General features: G+C 47.4%; 1 protein-coding gene and 1 pseudogene across 1 annotated transcript in view; one reads left to right on the top strand and one right to left on the bottom strand.

Annotated features, from left to right (window-relative positions):
• The window catches only part of AKAP1 (A-kinase anchoring protein 1), a 51870-nt gene extending 38273 nt beyond the window's left edge, over positions 1–13597 (bottom strand). Inside the window, exon 1 of the mRNA XM_066635646.1 lies at positions 13527–13597. The gene's annotated coding sequence lies outside the window, so the exon portion shown is untranslated. The remainder of the gene's footprint in view (positions 1–13526) is intronic.
• LOC136659775 (5S ribosomal RNA) lies at positions 759–878 on the top strand (annotated as a pseudogene).
• Positions 13598–21276: the final 7679 nt, after the last annotated feature.

A 21276-nucleotide genomic window follows, 5' to 3' on the forward strand; every position in this document is an offset into this window, starting at 1 on the left:
ACGATTCAAATTGTTGACTCTGTAGTCCATGGGCTCCAAAAGGCTGGGAACCACCGATCCACTGCCAGCCACTGTTCACTAGATCCTAATCTGCCTTCTGTCCGCTTATGTCCTCTAAACCACTGGTCATCAGCACAGAGATATCAAGACTATGAGAGAGATAGGTGAGGGGAAGAGATGCACACCTCCTACCTTTACAGAATCCAAACCCACTTTTTAATCCTCATCCCCACGAGCTCAAGCAGGAGGCTAGCATCCTCCTCTGTCATTTCATACTCACAACAACCCAACAAGGTAGGTCACCCAAAAATCAACCACCAGCCCAAGTCCGTACTATTTGCTTCACAGCCAGGCAGTTACTGAAACTCTAACTTCCCTGTCCAAGGACCAAGAGTTTAATCGCTTAAGAAAAGCATTTGGAAATGAGACCAGGCGAGGACCCAGAAGAGGCGACGGTGCATGAAGTGAAGGTGCAAGAAAAGGTACAGGATGAAACTGGTTACAGACGCAAAAGCAAGAATGGCTGGAAAGGGATCCAGGGCTTGATGCATGACAAAACCACATCTTGCAAGAGGGAATGAGGACAGGGAGAAACAAGGATTTCAATTCAATTTTGGTGCAATGGGGTGGCCAACCTTTCAACTTTAGGGCTCCTGGACCTTTAACCATTGCGCAGAGGAAATCTCAGCAGCCTTGCAAGTACTGAAATTCCCTCCTCTACACAATTGTTAAAGGTCCAGGAGCCCTAAAGTTGGAAGGTTAGCAGCAACTGTTACCCTGCATATGCCCGATCTTGTCTGATCTCAGAAGCTAAGCAGGGTCAGGCCTGGTTAGTACTTGGATGGGAGACCGTCTGGGAATACTGGGTGCTGTAGGCTTATACCATAGTCTTTCAAGACTGAAGGTTGCCAACCAGCCACCCCTGATCTACACTATCCAACAGAGACCACCTACTTTGGGCAGAAAGTCACCTCTGCATTGTAGCAGGCAGAAACACGCTTGCGCACCGACATGCAAATTCAATGCAAGCTCAGAAGACAGGAGGTCCAAGGCAGACCAACACAAACAAGACTTCTTTGCAATGGATCATTAACTTATGGAACTCCCTGCCTCAAGATCTGGTGACGGCAACTTGATCTGCTCCTCTTTTAAAGCCAGCAAAGCAACTGATGGGAGTTAATTTCATCCTCTACTACTAGAGCAGCCTGAAGGCAACTAATGGGACATGATAGGAAAAGGACACTGAACTAGACGGGTCTCTGGTTTGATCCAGAAGGGCTGCTCTTAGGTTCTAAAGTGAACTGCATGGACACAAGTATACCACAATACTGATGTCACAGTCAGGTGGCCTTTTAAATACAAGTTCTTTAAGACCCTGAAGTCTGATAAAGATCAGGGTGACTAATATAATTTGATCAACAAAGGCAAGCCAATGTTCCACTAAGACTGCCAGAACATGCTCAAGAAAGTTTAGATTTCTCTTTGACCCTGTCTGCACTTGTGGGGCTGGAAGGAAAGGCTATCCAGAGACACACATACACACAAAGCAAACAGATCAAGCGCCAGGCTACTTTCTCCTGCTGGTGCCAGGGAAAACACTCTCCTTTCAAGGGGACTCTGCTTCTAAGGCAGTGCCTGGGCTTTGCTGATTGATGACTGCTCCTGAACACAGAGCTGCTCAATGCGAGCTACCTCTGGGACCAGCTTTGGATGGAACAAATATGCAGGGAGATTTTATAAAACAGGAAGACTTGATGGTCCTCAGTGTCATGGATATGTACAGTTCAGGCCTAGTAGCATTGCAAGGCCTGAACAAAGCTAAAACAGTAACCCAGAAGTGGCTAGCATTTCCTAGCTGCTAGGATTTACAACTCAATGGAAGGTGATTATGTAGCACCTAGGCAGCCAGAAAGACGCCCATCAAGGATGGAATGCAGCTGTAGATCTCCAGGGGGAAGAGAAGAGCTGAGAGGGGAGCTTCCAGCCCCACTTCTGGAGGACAGGGTCTTGGTTCCTTGTCTCTTGGTGAGAGGTGGTGGGTGCACATCCTGCCCGCCAGGACCATACGGCCATAGGTAACTGGCCTGAGGATCTACAAAAGAAGCTGACCCAGGTGAGGGTTAGAGAATAATAGAGTTAGCAAGTTAGCTTCGTTGTTTTATGCTGATATGTTTCCTAGAAGTTTTTTATGCCTCTAGCATTTGCTGCCTTTTTGTAATTTTTGTAACCCTACGTATTTAATAAAGTAAAAAATCTTTTTACCATGTTGGTTCATTGTCTGTTGGGGACAAAGGTTCAGAATCCTGCCTAGCCGTTCAGCAAGCTACCAAAAATCCTCATTGTGGACTAGAAACTTGAGGACTGAGACTTTAAGTAAAGAAAGTGCTCAGTGCCTGCAAGGGATATAGTTAAGCCTAGAGGGTCTCGGTGTCCCTGGACTGAGGCACTGGCTCTTACAGGATGGTGGCAGTACTACCGAACAGGGATCTTTGAGGGCTCTAGGGTTCAGAACCAACAACTCTGAGCACCCAGAACCCTGGGAGTGAGACCCAGGTCTACGACACTCAGGAACAAGAACTGTACAATTTACACTGTTAATGCCGCTTGTGAAGTTAAAAAAGGTACCTGCACATCCCAACACTGGAGTCTCAAAAATTGGCTTCCGTCATTTATGGCAACTGGAGCTGGGTGGAGGAATTACACAAACACCTGCCCTTATCAGATCAAGGGGACACCTAGCCCAGCATCCTGGTTCCCCCAGCAGCTAGTCTGATATTGCCAGAAGCAGAGCTTGAAGAAGACAGTCCTCCCCAGTTATTTGTCTTCTGAGCCTAGTATTCAGGAGGTGGACTGTCCCCAACCTGGAGGCTCCCTTCAGCTGGCACAGATGGCAGCCATAAATAGACCTCTCCTCCCTCGTGCAGGCATAATTGAACTTTAAAACCATCTAAGCTGGGGCCATTGTCACTTCCTGCAGTATGCCACCCACAAAGTGGCAGAAGCCACATGAAACTGGTATGGGGGTTAGGAATTCAGCTACAGCCACAGCCAACTATAACACCTCTACCTGCAGCATAAATTGGCCCACCACCCGGTCATGCGGATGTTGTACAAGTTCCACCTACTTTGTGCCAAACAAATTTCCTGCCACATATGCAGAGGCTGGCGGTGCTCCAGCTACCAACCTGGTCTCTGCTTGCTTAAGAAGTACCCTTCTCTCCAGGTTTCAGCCCATGGAGGTAAATATATAGTCAAGGACTTCCTAGGACCCCCTTCAGGCAACTACCTGGAAGGGTTTGTCCTTGTTAGACATAACACACTTTCATGGAAATGGCCAGTTTGCAGAAACACAAGAACAGCTAAAAATCAGATGCCATAGTTAAGAGTGAGAGCCAGAGGTCACACACTAATGTCACCAGGCAGAGAAGGCTCTTCCAACACCCCTGTGCCAGGTCTAGCAGAGGCAACCTGGAGGCAGACCAGCTCATACATTGAGTGAGCTTCTTTGCAAGGTTGCTTCCTGGAGACATTTCAAAGCAGGCCTATTTCATCTCTTATCATTAAGTAAGAGGGTTGATTCATGGCCACTATCAAGGCAGAGAAACCTGGCATTTCAGCTTCTGGCAGTAGGAACTCTTGGGAGCAGGGAAGAGGTGATTGGGGGACAACAAGTCTGTATGTAGATGTCTCTCAAACTCTACCACAAGACCAGGAAGCATTCTCCTGTACACAGACAACTCCTTCCGTCTTCAGTGAACTGCATATTGCCATGGCTGCTCCCATAAAAAATAAATGCACATATAAACACATAAAAATAAATTAAAGGCACATACAAGTCAACGCTAGGTTTAAAGCAATAAGTTGCCAAGTTGTATTTTTAAGATGTGTTCTACAGGAGATGTCAGCTTAGAAGAGGCATTCCTCCTACAAGAGAGTAGGAAGAATACCTCTTCTTTGAGAGCACCCCCCAACACCAGAAAATTGTAGGTATTTATAAAAGTGTCTTGCAAGCAGATAAAAGTGTAAAGACATAATTTAGCTAAACTTTGTGATTGTGTCCACACTAAGTGGTGTAGGAGCAATGTCAGGTTTGCCACATGGTTTTTTTATAATGCAAGGGAGCTGCTTCCAAGAGATCTGGGATCATCCACAAGCCTAGACATCCGTTCCTGCACCCTTCCCATGAAGCGGGGAAGACAGAAAGAGGGTCATCTTGTTTTGACTTGCTCATAACCGTCTCAGGACCGGGATGCAAATACATTTCCCGGCAGGTATGCTCTCATGCATCTGTCCGCGCTGTGCTAGAGACTAGGAGCACCCTCAAGACTAAAAGATTTATGAGAGTAATAAGCAAGTACAAATCTAGAATTTAAGTGACTGCGGAGTAGAGATTCCAACAACTAAGGCTGCAATCCTAACCACACTTTCCTGAGAGTAAGCCCCACTGAACAAAGTAGGACTTCTGAGTAGACCTGATTAGGATTGTGCCCTGACTCTCAAACCAGCCAGCAGAGGTGCACAGAGGCCTCATCAAAATAATCAGATTGACAGTCCTGTTTTACAGATGAAGAACGTTAAGGCTGTGAGAGAAGCACAAGCTCAGACGCAATACAATTTTTTTAAAAGTTTGATATTTTTATTTACTGTTCTTCCATTGGGAGACAACCAGCCTTGGCAATCAACTCCAAGTCACCCAGACATCTCCCAGTAGATCCGGATCTACCTTCTGCCTGCCTCTACAGGAAGAGATCTTCGTAAAATATTTTGCTGATGAGAAGTATGCAGGCTTGTGGGTAACGAACAACACTTGCCAAAAAAACCCAGATAATTTTGTGCAGTAGTATTAGCCGAAGGAAAAGAAAGCTAACACCACAGCAACAACTCTTTAATAGTTTCCGCAGAGAAACAGGGTCATCACAATGGAACTTTTAAGGCAGGAAACCCAGGACACTGAGCAAAAAGGTGTCTCATCCTCCTATTCATTCTGTCTTCCCTTCTTCACACAACGTACCACAGGAAGTTGCCTAGAGAAGTTGGGGCTTTGAAAGGTTTCAACCCCCATCTTAAAAAACTTTAAAAGTTTCAGTATAAGAATTCTCCACTGAACCCCAATGAAAGTGAATGGGGAAAAATATGGAACTTCAAGGTGCCAGGTCCCAAATGACCCTAGTACGGGCAATGCTTTCATCTGATGCAATAGTTGTGCTGTGTGGATGCAGCAGTTCAGATCTGGAGATACCGTATTCACCATTCAGCAGACACTTTATTCTTTCTCTAGGACATTTTTCAACTGAAGGATAAAACGTACAGTTCCAAGAACCCTAGTAGTAATCCCCTTGGGGTATTACAGACAGCACTGCTTATTGGGGGGGGGGGGTCAACAGCAATTGAGTATTCTTCCCCCATTTCCCTTTCCTTCCTCAGGTCAAACCTTCTAGCTCAGGGGCATCAAACTAGTTTCACGCAGAGGACCATGCAAGTTAGCAGGCAGGGTGCCTGCTGAGGGCTGGAAGTGACATCATTCAGCAGAAAGTGACATCATTAATGGCCAGAAATAAGCACTCTGTTCTCATACAAACTCATTCACTCCAAGCGACAGAAGAGAAAGTGGGCAAATCATGTATATAGTTCCAAGATACAAGAGCCCAATTATAACAGAGCCAGATAAATTGCTTCTGGGGGCCATGTTTGGCCCACAGGCCTTATGCTTGACACCCTGTTCTAGCTCTTAAGCCACCCACTACAGGGACCTGTGCTCTCATTCTTTGTAAAACCCACAGTACATGATGGCACACTACTGCCACCTTATCTTTTAAAATTACAACTTTATTATAGCTTACTCATCCCAGTATTATATCAGCAAGGGCCGTTACTGCAAACACAGGTGAGTGAAATCACACCAGGTTTTCTTCAACAACATTTTGTATTTTCACTCCACAGCAACAATTAGGGTACTTCCAGGACTAAAGGTCCAAGAACTGCAATCATGCTGAAAGAGAACCAGCTCCAGCTCTCTTGGCTCACAATCATTTTTCACCTGCCCAACTTCATTTTGGCTTCCTGCGCATGATATTAGCTAAACTCCAATGCAGCAAAAAGTAACACCTAGAACCAGTGCCCTTTAGACAAGCAAAGCATCAAAATGGGTACAAATTGCAAGTAAGGAGATTCTGGATCTCCTGGAGGAAAAGTCCATCACGGGTTACAAGCCATGATGTGTATATGCAACCTCCTGATTTTAGAAATGGGCTATGTCAGAACTCCAGATGCAAGGGAGGGCACCAGGATGCAAGCTTCCTGGGTGACCTTGGGCCAGTCACTTTCTCTCAGCCTCACCTACCTCACAGGGTTGTTGTGAGGACAAGAAGGAGGGGAGGAGCAGCTGTGTAAACCGCCCTGAGCTCTTTGGAGGAAGGGCGGTATAAAAATGAACAAATAAAAAAAAGTCTCTTGTTGTCTTGTGTGCTCCCTGGGGCATTGGTGGGCCACTGTGAGATACAAGAAGCTGGACTAGAAGGGCTTATGGCCTGATCCAGCGGAGCTGTTCTTATGGATGGATACGAGGAAGAAATTCTTGATGGCAAGGGAGATTGGCAGTGGAACAGATTGCCAAGAGAGGAGGTGGGTTCTCTCTCATTGGAGATATTCAAGCATAGGCACCAGCTGGAGATATTCTAGAGTGATTTTCTGCTACAGACAGGGGGTTGATGACCTTATTGCTACCTTCTAACTCTGATTCTATTGTTGCAAAGGATGCTTGGAAGTTTGCAGAGCTTAGAAGGGCAAAATTGCATACACCAGAGGAACTGTTAAGATGTCCCAGTCAAAGGGTGGAATTCAGCACCTTAAGTAGTTCTCTGCCATGTTGATTCAGCAGATCCTGCCAAGAAAGAGGCATTCATGCAAGATTTGCAACCAAGTCCTGCTTTCCTCACCGCAGAATTACCTTGGTACAGAAGTTGACTTCAGGTATTCCGAACCTTGGTACACAAAGCAGGGAGACAATGGCAAGCCCCATGCCTGCCTGTTGCTAGTCAGTTTCTAGACTGCAAGTTCCTTGGGGCAGGATCCAAGCGCTCCAATGGCGCTCCTTAAAAGAAAGCCATTCATACACAGAGAAAGCATTTTAGATGGTAAAACCTATAGCCTCCTCCTTTGCATTGAAGCCCAGCCCACACTTCCCTTATAAAAGAGGAGATCCTGGCATTGCCAGCCCAGGGAGTGGTTTGGCCTATCAGAATTTACTTCTTGAAGCAGTTCATCAATTTTGTTTGTACATAGTTTCCACCTCAAAGAAGGGTGAGGCACTCCTTCCAAGCAGATGGCCTTTGCTATCACTAGCCAAGCTACATGCACAGGTAAGTGACCGAAACACAGGACAGGGCCAGCAGAATCCTAGCTGGATCTACTTCTTTGGATGCAAGAACATACCAGCATTGGACCTTACCTCCAGGCTGTTCTTCAGAACCAAGGTCTCATGACATCAAGTGCTCTCCCTCTCACAACTTCAGAGAGGGAAATCACGAGCTAGTCAAGTCTGCTGGGCCACTGGCTGATCTGCTCAGATGTCATAGGGCCCCTGTATTTATTTCATGCTGCCTGGGACTTGTTTGCAAGGCCTTCTGTGCCAATACAAGGCCCCTAAGTGTCGCAGAGGGCTTTCGGATCAGATCACAAAGCTCTGCAAGCCTTCACCCAGACAACTTTGAGGCAGTGGGAATTCAGAATGCTGTAGTCTGTTAACTTTGGGCTGCTACTGAACATAGTCAGAGTATATTCCAATCAGTGGAATGTTCCATTACGGTCATTTGCAGAAGACACGCTTGCTGCTTAAAAGCTAGGAAGCTTCTGGCATCCCAAGGCTCACCTTGAACCTTATGGTCAAGAGGATGTTCAAATCACAGGGCAATTGTGTGTTCACTGTATGGCAGCCTTAGGCCCCACTGATCAATTTTATCCTCAGACCCCCAATCTGTAAAATGAAATACAATCATTTATGATGGTCAACAAAGAACAAGACAAGACCTCACCAGACCCATAGAGGCTGCAAACTTCAGAAATAGACACAAGACCTCAACCAGCGAGTTGTAATTACAATTTGTTTTAGTCAAAACTCTTGCGTTGTACCATGTGAACAGAAATTAGCCTGGGACAATGACAGCTTGTGGGGGCCTGTCCTAAACCCTCACTAGAATAAAGATGGCAACGTAAGCATAAGTGGCATAGCAGATTACCATTCAATACTCCCCAAACACTGAGTAAAGTAATATGTTGTTGAAAAGTAGTACAGTATATAGCTCTTTCTAACAGTGAGTTACCTCAAAGCAGTTTGCCACAATTCTGAGGTAGCACTAAAAGATGTAGCCAATTTAAAGAGATGCTAGCTTAACGTACACACCCCACTCAATTTTCCCCATCTGTAAAATGGGCACAGTAGAAGGCTACATCACAAAGCAGAAACTGGGCTTTGCAATTGTAAAGCATCACACAAGAACATACACCAGGTTCTTAGCATGTGCCAGGCACTGGTTTTTTACCCATATACCTGCCAGCGCTTGAGCCTAGAATACCCAAGACCACCTCTACCCCCATGTCTTATCACACTAACAGCATGCACCAAGTTAGGACTGACACATAGGGTGACATAATTTGTTGCTTCCTTTCAACCAGGCAATTACTTTCCCGGATAGATTTGCAAAAAGTTAAGACTCACACCATCTTCTAAAACAATGCAAGTTTATTTTATTAATGATTACTTGGATCTCCTTCAGTGGCCAAGCACAAGGCGGTGTGAAGATGCTCCAGTATTTGCAAGGTTGCATATTCCGTTTTAACAGGTAAGATATATGTATGGTGTTAACATGATCTGCCCCAGGTCCTTGGCAAGAAGCAGACCACAGGCTAAAAACACAAAATTTACTCCAAATTAGCAAGGTGCCACAGGACCAGCAAGTGGTCTTTAAGCATCGACGGTCACTGCAATGCTGACATTAAACAGGTATAGACTGACCAGTTCTTTGAAAAGGACACTACCAAGAGAAGGATGCAAATAGTGAAACGAAAAATGAAATTTAAAAAATCAGTAAAGGGTCACAGGTTGGGGAGGAGGAAAAGAAAACTGAGGTTTATAAAATGTGGAAAACTATTTCTCCCTTTTTCCTACTACTACAAAAGAATTTGATTGCCAGGAGATTTTGGAAAAAAGAAAATAAGGCCTTCACTCTGTGCAGAATATACTGAATGACTCATTCATGGAAGAGAGGTTTATCAATGGCTATCGGCCATGATGGTTAAGTGGAACCATATCTTTGAATAGCTCCCTCCCGGGCTGGAGGAAAAACAGTAGAAAAAGATTGTTGCCTTCACAACCTCCTCTAGTTCTGTGGGACTACATAAGCCTGACCCATCAAGATTCATGTTCTCAATGCTATAAGCTGAAGGCAACTGTAACAAAAAATTAAGCTACAGTAGCTGTCCAAGTGTGAACTGTGGAGCCAGGAAGAGTCCAATTAAAATCTTTCTCCTGCCACCAGCTTGCTGGGGTATAGGCAAGCTGCCTTTCTTGCAGCCCTGCCATACAAGGACAATGCTGGCCTATCTTGCAGGGCTGTTGCATGTGATCTGGCTCACACACATTAAAAACTTCCAGATCATAACAAACTGAAGTATTATGAAAACTCAAAGTACTGTTTCTTGGTAATAGTCTATCATCAATAGCCTTCTGCACCAAGTCGAGGCCTATAGCTTTTGTTATGTCCAAGCTACAAGTACACTTGCAACCATAGCCTCAGAGAAGCCAGATCTCCAAGAATATTCCACCACCACCACCCAAAGGATTTTCAGCTTTCATTAAAAAAATTCACAGCATCTCATTCTCTGATCTGCTGTGTTTAAAAAAGCAAGCAGGCAATATTCTATTCAATTACTTGCCAAGGAGTAACATCAGTGGTTTCCAAACTATGAGCCGTGGGAACCAGACAGGGAAGCCAGGGAATCCTCACAAAAAACCACCACTCCTACACAATATATAGGATTATAGCCCTAACGGGGAGCCGTGGCCAATGGCTCAAGGAAGCAGTCATTCAAAAAATGACTAAGAACCACTGAGTAACAGGATTAAATCCAAGAACTTTAAACATATTCAGCTACCTGTGCTTATGTTTTGGAATGATCACCCTGCTCCCATAGCACAGTTTTCTAGCTACATGACAGAAACAAACGCTAACCTTAAGGTGATCGGCTCTCCGCTGTGTTAAGAACAGCCACACGGTCAACATTTGCCACATGGCAAATGCCCCACTCAAATCCAGCACAACAGAATTGCTCTTTGGGAATGTGGTTCCCAAACATGGTGGGGGATGCCTTTTCTATTGACACATCAAGGACAAGTTTATTCTATTAAGGAAGGGCTTGTTCTCCAAAACGCCTTGCCTCTGGACGGCGCATGAGGTGATGAAGAAAGCACACGGAACCAATGAGAAAACTAGAGGAGGGTATAGATGAGGCCGGAGTGAGTGACATTTCTCAAGTTACCATTCAACACCAGCCCTGCTAGAGAGAGGTGCGGCAAGGGTGACCTCTAGTAGGGACTTGCGCCAGAGAGCCGGTGCAGTGTAATCCCTTTAAAAGAGAGTTTACGAGTCAGTTAACCAGGCCTGCTCCTTGTTCACACTGGGCAGAAGCAAGCTTGAAAAGAGAAAGCAGACAGGGTGGCTTGACCTTGCCTTAAGAAAGTTCAAGGTCCCCGACTAAAGCTACCCATGTGCAAAGGTTGTAGGGGGCATGTCCAGAGTGCCCTCTAAGTTATTGGAGGTGATGGCCAGACACATGCCCTCAGCCAATCAGGAAATCTAAACTTTGTTCTTGTTCACAAGGTGTCCTCTCCCTCCTCCTCCTCCTCAAATGCTTCTCTCTTGTGAAACAGTATTGACATTCCCAAATCTGTTGCACTCAAATAAAGGTACGTAAGATTTATTGCTCCTTCCTTCTGTGTTGCATTTTCAAACAAGATGGCTCTTTTCCAGAAGAAAGAATGTCAATGCATTTGGGGGTGGGGGAGAAATCTAAAGAGGCCATTCTGGTCTACATTAGTAGAAAGAACAGAACCAAGGTGTGGCAATTAATCTAGAGAAATTAGCACAAACAAGGTGGCTGGAATGAATGCAAGCAATGAACACACCCAAGCCTGATTTATTCAGAGTAATTTGCTTGGGTCAGGGACCTGCAGGTCAGGAGGTTTTAAAATGCAGGGGAGCATCTGTTATTTCAGTGTATTGTAAGTTTCAAAGTATTGCTTCTCCTAGTACAAGGCTGAAGTTGGTGTATGTCTTGTTTTTAAATCTGATTTCTCTCCATCTAAACCTAATCCACCATATTGCATCAAGTCCCACAGTGCTAGCCATCCCCTCCCCATAAAAGAACCATCACCACAACCGCATCACTGAACACAATGTGGTGTAGCAGTTAGAGTGTCAGACCAAAAACAGGAAGACCCAGGTTCAAATCCCTATTTGGCTACAAAGTTCCCTTGGATCAGTCTCCAAGTTTCACCCTAACCAACCTCACATGAAGGTTGATCAAAATGGGGCAGGGGAAGAATGACTAAATATTTATTTATTCACGAATTTATACCATGTTATCTCCCTCCCAGCATTCAAAGTGGCTATAAATCACCCACCTTGAACCTCTTGAACTAAGGCTAGGATGAAACTATTAGAAACTCAAATAGCACCAGCTGGGTTTTTTTAAAAATAGGATTTCCCCCTCCCCCAATGCTTCAGTAACACAGCAGCCTTGTAAGGTAGGCTACTATCAACCCCATAATTGGTTAGAATATTCATATCCTCCTTTTGCTATATTCAAAGCAGCTCCAAACTATAAAGAGGGAGGTGAAACAGAGACTTGACAAAGGGCACACAGATCTGAACAGGCTCATAACACATCCTCTTAAATCTTTATGCCACACCAATACAAGGGGAGAGAAAATGCTATACGTATGTGTCTACTGTGATCTACAAGACTTCCTAGGAGGCAGAATTACAAATAGTCACAGTCACCCAAACACTTCAGAACAATTTTGCCAACACCAGCCTAGAGGGGAGGCCAAGTTGCCAGCCTCCAGGTGGACCTGACACATGTTCCTCCAGACTGGTAATTAGCTTCCTCTACTAGTTCCCTGGAAGCTCACTGCAAGGATGAAAGCCTGGGATGACCATACATGCCACCCTAAGAGTCTTGGAGGGCACTATCAGGATAAATAAGCTGTAAAGAAATGGACACTGAGAAGCAACAGGATCTCACGGGTAGAAAAACCTGAAAAGTGGGGCTTTGGCACTCTTCTCCCACCCAAAAAAAGTTGCAAGAGGACTGTTAACCCAGAAGGGCAAGGAAGCAGAGGCGGAGAAGAGTAAGCGATGCAACCGAGCACGTGGGAAGGAAGTCTTCAAAAGGGGAGACCCAAGGACGCTGCTGCTGAGAGCACAGCTAGGTTAAAGGTGGAGCAGTAGAACACAGTCAGGAGGGAGTGCTCTTGACCTCTCTTCCTAAAAAGCAGTGTCCTTAGCACCCCCTTAGCAATCTCAGACCTGACCCACAGCTAGGAGGACAGAGAAGCAGGACGGGGCAAGCAGCCTTGGTGGAAGGTGCCACTGTGTAGGAAAAAATCACTGCCTGGCCTACTCCTCCTGTCTTCTGGGACCACATGCAGGAGCCAGCAGGTGCAGAGAGCCCACGGTGGGGATCCTGATCCGCAACACGTACAGCACTCTATAGATCAAGTCATGCCCCCAAAGGGAGCAGGACAGGCTGGGGCAAGTTGAAGCCATTTCTGCCCAACGCTGCAGAGACGCAACAGGGCCAAATGTGTACACCAGCGCACCGGCCAACATTAATAGGTTGGCAACCACGTGCGCGAGTGAGTGAGTGGATTCTCCATTGGGGGAGGAAACCAGTTTAACCCAGTGGTTCGGCACACATATAGGTTCTCCATTCGAGGAAGAAACCAGTTTCACCCACTGGGTCCCAGTGGTTCTCCCAGACAACCCAGTGGTTGTGCATGCATGTAGGTCCCTATCAGGGGAGGAAACCCACTGAGTGGGTCCCATTTCACCCACTGGGGTGTGTGTGTGTGAGAGAGAGAGAGAAGATTCCCCATTAGGGGAGCAAACCCAGTGCTTCCCCCCACAGGCTCCCATTCGACCCTGTGGTTCCAGTGCTTCCCCCACTTGCAGGCCCCCTGCCCCATCACACTCCTCGCAGGAGCCGGGTCTCTGCAGTGCATGCAGCGACCCCCGGCCTGCTGCTCCCCCCACTGACCAGAGCCCGGCAGTGGCTGGGGGTCTCGCAGCCCCAGCTCCGCCTGCTTAGTCAGCCCCACTGCAGAGCCGCCCTCCTCCAAGCGCCCCAGAGGTCCAGCGTGCGCCCCGGGGTGGGAGCCCCCGAGGGACCCCCAGGCCCTTCGCCAGGGAGCCCCTTCCCAGCCGCAGGAAGCGCCACCCACTAATTAAGCAAAGCCAGGCAATACTCACGCCCCGCGCGGTGCTGCCGGCTCGCCTCGGCCGTGCCCGCCGCGCCGCCCAGCCCCGTGCCCCGCCCCTCCACCCGCCGCGGGCCGCGCGCTCGTCCCCCACGTGCTGCCCGGCCGGGCCTTGCGGGACGCTCAGACATCCGACCGATATACACAACGTTCCACTCGCCCCGCCCACAGCCGCGCTCAACGTTCCGCTCGCCCCGCCCATCGCCCGCCCGCCCCGCCCACAGCCCAGCATTCCGCTAGCCCCGCCCACCTCGCGCGAGAAGTCTGGAGGCCGCGCCCCTTCCTCCCGTCGGCTTTGACTTGTCTGAGTCAGAGGGCAAAGGAAGGAGCGGACGGGCGTGCGCATGCGCGGGCCAGGGCACGCCTCCTCCATTCAGAGCCATGCACTGTGCAATCACAGCTGCTCCGCATGCACGACTAAGAGGCTGCAGTGCAAGCCGCTCACCTGGGAGTAGGCCCCGTTGACTACAATCGCACTTGCTTCTGAGTAGACACGCATAGATTAGACTGCAATCCTATGCGCACTTTGCTAGGAGTAAGCCCCATTGACTACAGTGGCACTTACTTCTGAGTAGACATGCCTAGATTGGGCTCTATGGCTGCAATCCTATGCACACTTTCCTGGGAGTAAGCCCCATTGACTACAATGGCACTTGCTTCTGAGTAGACGTGCCTAGGATTGGGCTCTTCAGCTGCAATCCTATGCACACTTTGCTGGGAGTAAGCCCCATTGACTACAAGTAAGTCTTGCAGGGAGCCTCACCATGGTGTGCAAAGGGCCCCTTCCCCACCCCTTTGAAGCCATTGGGGGGGGGGGAATAAGCCTCAACCCTGGAGACAGGGTTGGGCAGTGAGGTGGATAAGTTTGCAGAGACACCAAACTTTTCTGATTGGTGAAGACCAGAAGTGATTGTGAGGAGCTCCAGAAGGATCTCTCCAGATTGGCAGAATGGGCAGCAAAATGGCAGATGCGTTTCAATATCAGTAAGTGTAAGGTCATGCACATTGGGGCAAAAAATCAAAACTTCACATATAGGCTGATGGGTTCTGAGCTGTCTGTGACAGATCAGGAGAGAGATCTTGGGGTGGTGGTGGACAGGTCAATGAAAGTGTTGACCCAATGTGCGGCGGCAGTAAAGAAGGCCAATTCTATGCTTGGGATCATTAGAAAAGGTATTGAGAACAAAACGGCTAATATTATAATGCTGTTGTACAAATCGATGGTAAGGCCACACCTGGAGTCCAGTTCTGGTTGCCACATCTCCAAAAGGAAGTAGTGGAAATGGAAAAGGTGCAAAAGAGAGCAACTAAGATGATTACTGGGCTGGGTCACCTTCCTTATGAAGAAAGGCTACAGCGTTTGGGCCTCTTCAGCCTAGAAAAGAGGCACCTGAGGGGGGATATGATTGTGACATACAAAATTATGCAGGGGATGGACAGAGTGGATAGAGAGGTGCTCTTTACACTCTCACATAACACCAGAACCAGGGGACATCCACTAAAATTGAGTGTTGGGAGAGTTAGGACAGACAAAAGAAAATATTTCTTTACTCAGTGTATGGTTGGTCTGTGGAACTTCTTGCCACAGGATGTGGTGATGGCATCTGGCCTAGACACCTTTAAAAGGATTGGACAAGTTTCTGGAGGAAAAATCCATTATGGGTTACAAGCCATGATGTGTATGTGCAACCTCCTGATTTTAGAAATGGGCTATGTCAGAATGCCAGATGCAAGGGAGGGCACCAGGATGAGGTCTCTTGTTATCTGGTGTGCTCCCTGGGGCATTTGGTGGGCTGCTGTGAGATACAGGAAGCTGGACTAGATGGGCCTATGGCCTGATCCAGTGGGGCTGTTATTATGTTCTCCATTTTGAGTCAAGGGTTCACTGTAGTAGAACATATTTCTGAGTAAACATGCACTGTATCAAAGCTTCCACTCTGAAAGCTATCTATCTGTGCCGCTTCTTTATTTCTATTTTCCACTTCATCCAAGGAACTACAATTAGCATTTTTGAGACCTGATCTGAGGCATGTTTATTTGGAAGCAAGTCCCACTCAATGTGGTTTGGGGGGAGAGAACTGAATTTCCTCTGAATCCAATTTCTTTCTGTCAAGGATTGAATAGGAACCTCATAAGAACAGCCCTACTGGATCAAAACCTCAGGTGTGTCCCAGTGTAGTGCAGGGTGCACAAAAACAGCAGAGTCTTTGAATTTGCTGTTGTATATTTGAGCAAGGAGTTACACAGAGTAGTCAAAACAGTCCAGGTCATACACGTAGAGTAAAGCAGTCCAGCAGTACCTTATCCAAATGAGTATCCACAAAACACAGTCAGTCAGTCCAAGGTCAGTAACAACATATACATACACAGCTATCTAATCGTCAAAGTCTCCAGCAGCAGTATCACAGTTTTCACCTACTGCACTGGTGGAGCTGCAGACTGAGGCTTAAGTAGTCTGAGCCCCCAATCAGAGTCTGCTCAGTTAACCAGGGTGTGGCAGGCACAGGTGCAGTGTAATTCTGCTGTCTCAGTGGGACTCAGCTGCCTGCAACTTTCCATGAACCAACTTGTTAGCTTTGTCTCTGGCTTTGCATGAACAGAGAGCTAACTTTCTCCTCCTTGGTTCAGGGTAAGTTGACATTCACTTATTCCTCATACCCTCAATCCAAGCGCCTTACAGTTTTCCATACCCTGCACATGCCTGATCTCATCTGGTCTTGGAAGCTAAGTAGGGTCAGGGCCGGTTAGTACTTGGATGGGAGACCGCCTGGGAATACCGGGTGCTGTAGGCTTATACCATAGTCTTTCAAGACTGAAGGTTGCCAACCAACCAACGGTTACACTTTGCACTTTTGTCAGTGCATCCGCCACGTTCTGGCTAGATTCACAATATGTCAGGGTAATTAGACCATCGCACACACATTCTGGAATCGCTTCACGTTCTGGAAGCGCACGTCAGTGTGTTTTGATCTCCCTCGGACACCAGGAGCTGATGCCATTTGGATGACTGCCTGATTGTCTTCCATTACAGTTATGGGCTTTGGCATTTGTATGCCGAGATCTAACATTAATTGTTTGTACCATACAAGTTCAGAGCACATCAAACTTAGCGCAGCAAATTCAGATTCACAGGTTGACAGTGATACATGTCTTTGTTTCACTGTCTTCCATCCAATTAAGGATCCTGCTAGGAATAGCGTTATACCTGAGGTAGATTTCCTTGTCTCCGTATCTAAGGCAATGCGCGCATCAACATATGCTGTGAGCTTTAGGTCCTCCTTTGGCTATAGGTATAAAGACATATCTATAGTTTGCTTCAGATATCTTAGGATACGTTTTGCTGCTAGCCAGTGTCTCTGTGTAGGTTGGCTTGAAGCCCTGACTAACACTTTCCAGTGTGGTTTGGGGGAGATGACGGAATTTCCACGCCATTGTTTGCAATGGCTCATGCCACGAACAGGACTGGCACTTAATTGCTGGGGTCCACAAGACAAATCCCTGGTCTGGACCCCCATGGCACAAACGAAGTATGGACGAGAGTAGCCCCACTCTAGTCCATACTTCGTTGTGCCAGTATTCCCAGTATTTTTGTTCCTGCATCCCAGTATTCCAGCCTATTGAGACGGATTTTGTTGTTGGGAGCTACCATGCTTGGAGCTAGCGTAGGCTGGTTTCTAGCACCTGAGCAGGCCTTATTCAAATATTTTCTGTTTACAGGTCTTGGAGGATGTGGACTGATTGATGCTTCAGCCTACTATTTCTGTAGTGAAAGAGGTAATAGACATATGGGGTGTGTGGCTATAGAGACAGTGGAGGAAATGCACTCTGCATGGACTATAGCATTTCTGGGGTTGAGGGGCCCATGGCAAAGTGCCATCCAATGAACCCCCTCTTAAGGTTACTGTCATGAATAAGTACATGTTAGGCCTAGGTTGGCATGTGAAGCCTGAACCAAACTAAGACAGTGTAACTGAGAAGTTGCTAGCAGTTCCCAGCTGCAGGAATGTGAGTAAATAAACAAAAGGATTTGTTGTCTCTCCTTTGCTGGCCAGGAAGGACAGATAACAAAAATTACAACCCATTGGAATGTTTAGCACCTAAGCAGACAGAAAGGCGCCTTGTCAAGGGTGATTGAGTGCAGCTGTGGATCTCCAGCTGGGAGGGGTAAGAACTATGAGGGGTTAGCAACCAGGCCAACTTCTGTTCCTCAGGGGTTCTGATTGGACAGTCTAATAAGTATGAAGTCACCTCAGTACTATTAGCATAAGAAATAATAATGAGTGCCGGGGGTGTGTGTGTGTGTGGGGGGGTTTCTTCTTGGACAGAGTTTTGGGTGCAACATCCTGCACGCATGTGAGCTCCATTGTCCATCATGGGCACCTGGCCTCATAGGTAGCCCTGGAGCTAAGAGATCTGCAAGAGTAACTGACCCAGGTGAGAGATAGGTATTAATAGAGGTGAGCCAGCTAGCTTTGTTATTTTATTGCTGATATGTTTCCTAGATGTTTATGCCTCTAGCATTTGCTGACTTACGTAGAGTGTGTAACCTTATGTACTTAATAAACTAAAATCTCTTTTACTAAGTTGTTTCATTGTCTGTTGGGGACAAAGGTTCAGAATCCTGCCTAGCCATTCAGCAAGCTACCAAGTGCTCATTGAGGTCTAGTAACTTGAGGACTGAGGCTTTAATTGGAGAAAGAGCTCAGTGCCTGCAAGGAACAGAATTAAGCCTAGAGGGTCTCAGTGTCCCTGGACTGAGGCACTGGCATGTACAGTGTGGTGGTGGTAATACTGAGCAGAGGGGCCTTGAGGGCTTTAGGGTTCGAAAACCAAGAACCCTAAGCTCCCAAACCCGCCTATTTTTATGACATGGTGGCACAGTGCTGGGATTCAACTGAACTTTGTTCCCAAAAGTGGTTACACTTAAGGCAGAGGCAAACCTCTACAAAGATTTCAGTGGTTTGTTATTTTGGCAGTAAGTACTACTGAGCAGAGGGGCCTTGAGGGCTTTAGGGTTCATAAACCAAGACCTCTAAGCACCACAAACCCCCCCCCCCCTGTGTTTACAACAGTTACCTGTACCGCAACAGAATAGTGGCTCCTTCCTTCCTTCTGTTTAAAATTGGAAAAGAGGCATACACCTCCTCTGTGTGACAGCCTCTCAGTGGTGGCCATCCCCCCCCCCCCCGACACAATGCTTTGAGTATTGTGTTCACTTAGAGAGCCATTTTCAACCACCTTGGTGTGCCTCAAATGGTCCCCAGGTGTGCTACGGGAATTTGAGAGAGGGTCATTTATTAGTAGGGCCATTGGGGGATATGAGCCCCCCATTGGCAGCACAGTGTGCCTTGTCAATTGTCAAAAAACTGGTGGCGTACCTTGACCATTTTAGGAATTGGAAAAAAATCCGAGTTAATCCTCTATTTCACCAATACATGACTGAAGCTTTGCAACTGCCAACAGCCTTGGGGGATGAATCTTCTACATGAGCAGGGAAGCCAGTGTTCAGAAGGTAATGGCCTTAACGAAGTGAACTTGTCAAGGGAAGGGAAGCAGGAGCTTAGGGTGGACCAAGTAGGAAGGACTCATAGCGCCAGAGATGGAAGGAAGGAACTTTGAATGTCATTATTTTTGAGATACAACAGCCATGCCCAATTATATTGTACAGTGTGAGAAACGAGGGCATCCGAGTGGGCCTCTTGCGATCCCACACATTTAACACAGACCATGTCCAAGGCACAGCCAAGAATGTAGAAACGGGAGCACTGCCATCCAGCAAACTGTCAACACCATTCAGCGCCCAGTTTGGTGTCCTTCGAGTGTTGCACCATGATGGCGAAAACCAGAATTCAAATGCCCGCTCAGCTGTGAAACTCACCATTTTGCATACTGTGGGTGCAATCCTAACCCACTTTCCAGCACCGACATAAGGGCAATGCAACTTCGAGGTAAGGGAACAAGCATTGCCCTACCTTGAGGAGGCCCCCATGACTGCCCCCCAACTGTGGGATGCAGCACATACCCCACTGGCACAGCTATGCCAGTGCTGGAAAGTGGGTTAGGATTGCACCCCGTGTTATTCAGTAGAATGCCAGGCTAGGAACCCAGCTTTGTGTTTCTGCGCATAGCCTTGGGTTGCTCTTAAGATTTCCAGCAAATATCTCACAGAGGGGAAGAGCCACGTCTGGTGTCCTGAGCTTTTTGGTATATAAATGCAATAACTATCTCTCCATATTCAGGGGTGGGACTACTGAGACCTCAGAGGCACCATTTGATCCAGTTCCAAAGAGTCAGGAGTGCTCTGTGCCATGCTGACTTCAAAAGCAAGCCCAAGATTAATTGCTTTTGAAAAACCTCTCCCCTCTCTTCATAAGAACTCCATCTTACCACTGGTTGGCCCTGTCTGAGATTGCCAAAGGGTTTTATCTTCTTTGGCTCACCCAGTTTGTCTGATGCTTCAGTGCTGGATGAACATAGAGGAAGGAAGCTTTGCTCCTTATTTCATCTTTCAAAGTGCGCAACCTTCTTCAACCCCCCTCACACACACACACACACGGCATCTTTCCATCCTGCCTCGTCGGCACACCCTTCAGGTTTTTCACTCAGCAACCTTCAATCTCACCTTCCCTTTTGAAAGACAAACCCCATTGCTTGTTCAAACAGGTCACAGCAGAAGATACAGCACATCACTCTCTTCCCCAGGGCTTGGTTTCCCAGCCTGGCTAGTCAGCTAAACCTACAGAGAGCCAGTTGAGACAGCAGAGGTGGGGAGTGTCAGCATTGGCCAACTGCAGCCCTTTTTTTGAAGACAATTTACTTAGGGATGCTCATCGCCATTCTTAAGAGATTTATACCCTGGTGCAGGTTGATGCCACAAATTTTGCGATGAGGGGGTGTCTGCGGGCATCGTTAAAGACCTATCAGAACCTAACTAGAGATGGCCTAACAGAAAGGTGGGCAGACTTCAGGCTTTCGGGATCTAATTTGCTTTCTGACACTGTACAGGGCTGGTGCTTGGGTGCCCTGGAGCCGAGCCATGTTCTGGGCCTCTGGGCCCGCATGCAAAGCACTTACACAACCAGCCCATTTAACAAAAGGGCTTGGTGGTTAGTGAATGGGCAGGAACATTCCTTCTTCTCCAACCTTTTGCACCCTGGCTTTCTTCCAAGCAGTGACCATCCTGCCGAGGAGTAAGTCACATTGGCCTTTGAGATAGAGAGGGAGGAGGAGGTACCCATGCAGACCCGCAGCGGTCAATGTGGCATGCCCACACAGCAGGGGTGGCATGTGCCTCCAAGCAGCCTGAATCCCTCCAAACTCTGCTCTGGGCATGTGCACGCCCCCCCCTTGGGTGAGGGGGCGAATGGTTGGGCAAACGCCCCCCTTTCCCTTGACTGAAGGACGAGTGCAGAAAAACAGCCGCCCTGCTCTGCACGGCTTCTGTTTGAAATGAATGGGAGCAGCGCATGCTGGCAACTCAGCATCTCCTGCTTGGGTTCACTGCAAACGGAAGTGGCACAGAGCAGGGAGGCTGTTGCAAGTCGAGGAAGGGGAGTGGGCTCCAAATCGTATCTCCCTCTCTACATGGGAGGGAATGGGGAGAGGGGAATCTGCGGATACAGCAGTTTTTTTTCTCCCTTTTTCTTCTCCAGTAGCAATTTTCCCCCTTCTCCCTATAGCAGCACTGAAGGGGGAAGGTGGCTGCAGCAATCTTTTTCCCACTTGGTCCGAGTAAGTTGGAA

This window comes from Tiliqua scincoides, chromosome 8 (genome assembly GCF_035046505.1).
Source record: "Tiliqua scincoides isolate rTilSci1 chromosome 8, rTilSci1.hap2, whole genome shotgun sequence".
Lineage (NCBI taxonomy): Eukaryota > Metazoa > Chordata > Lepidosauria > Squamata > Scincidae > Tiliqua > Tiliqua scincoides.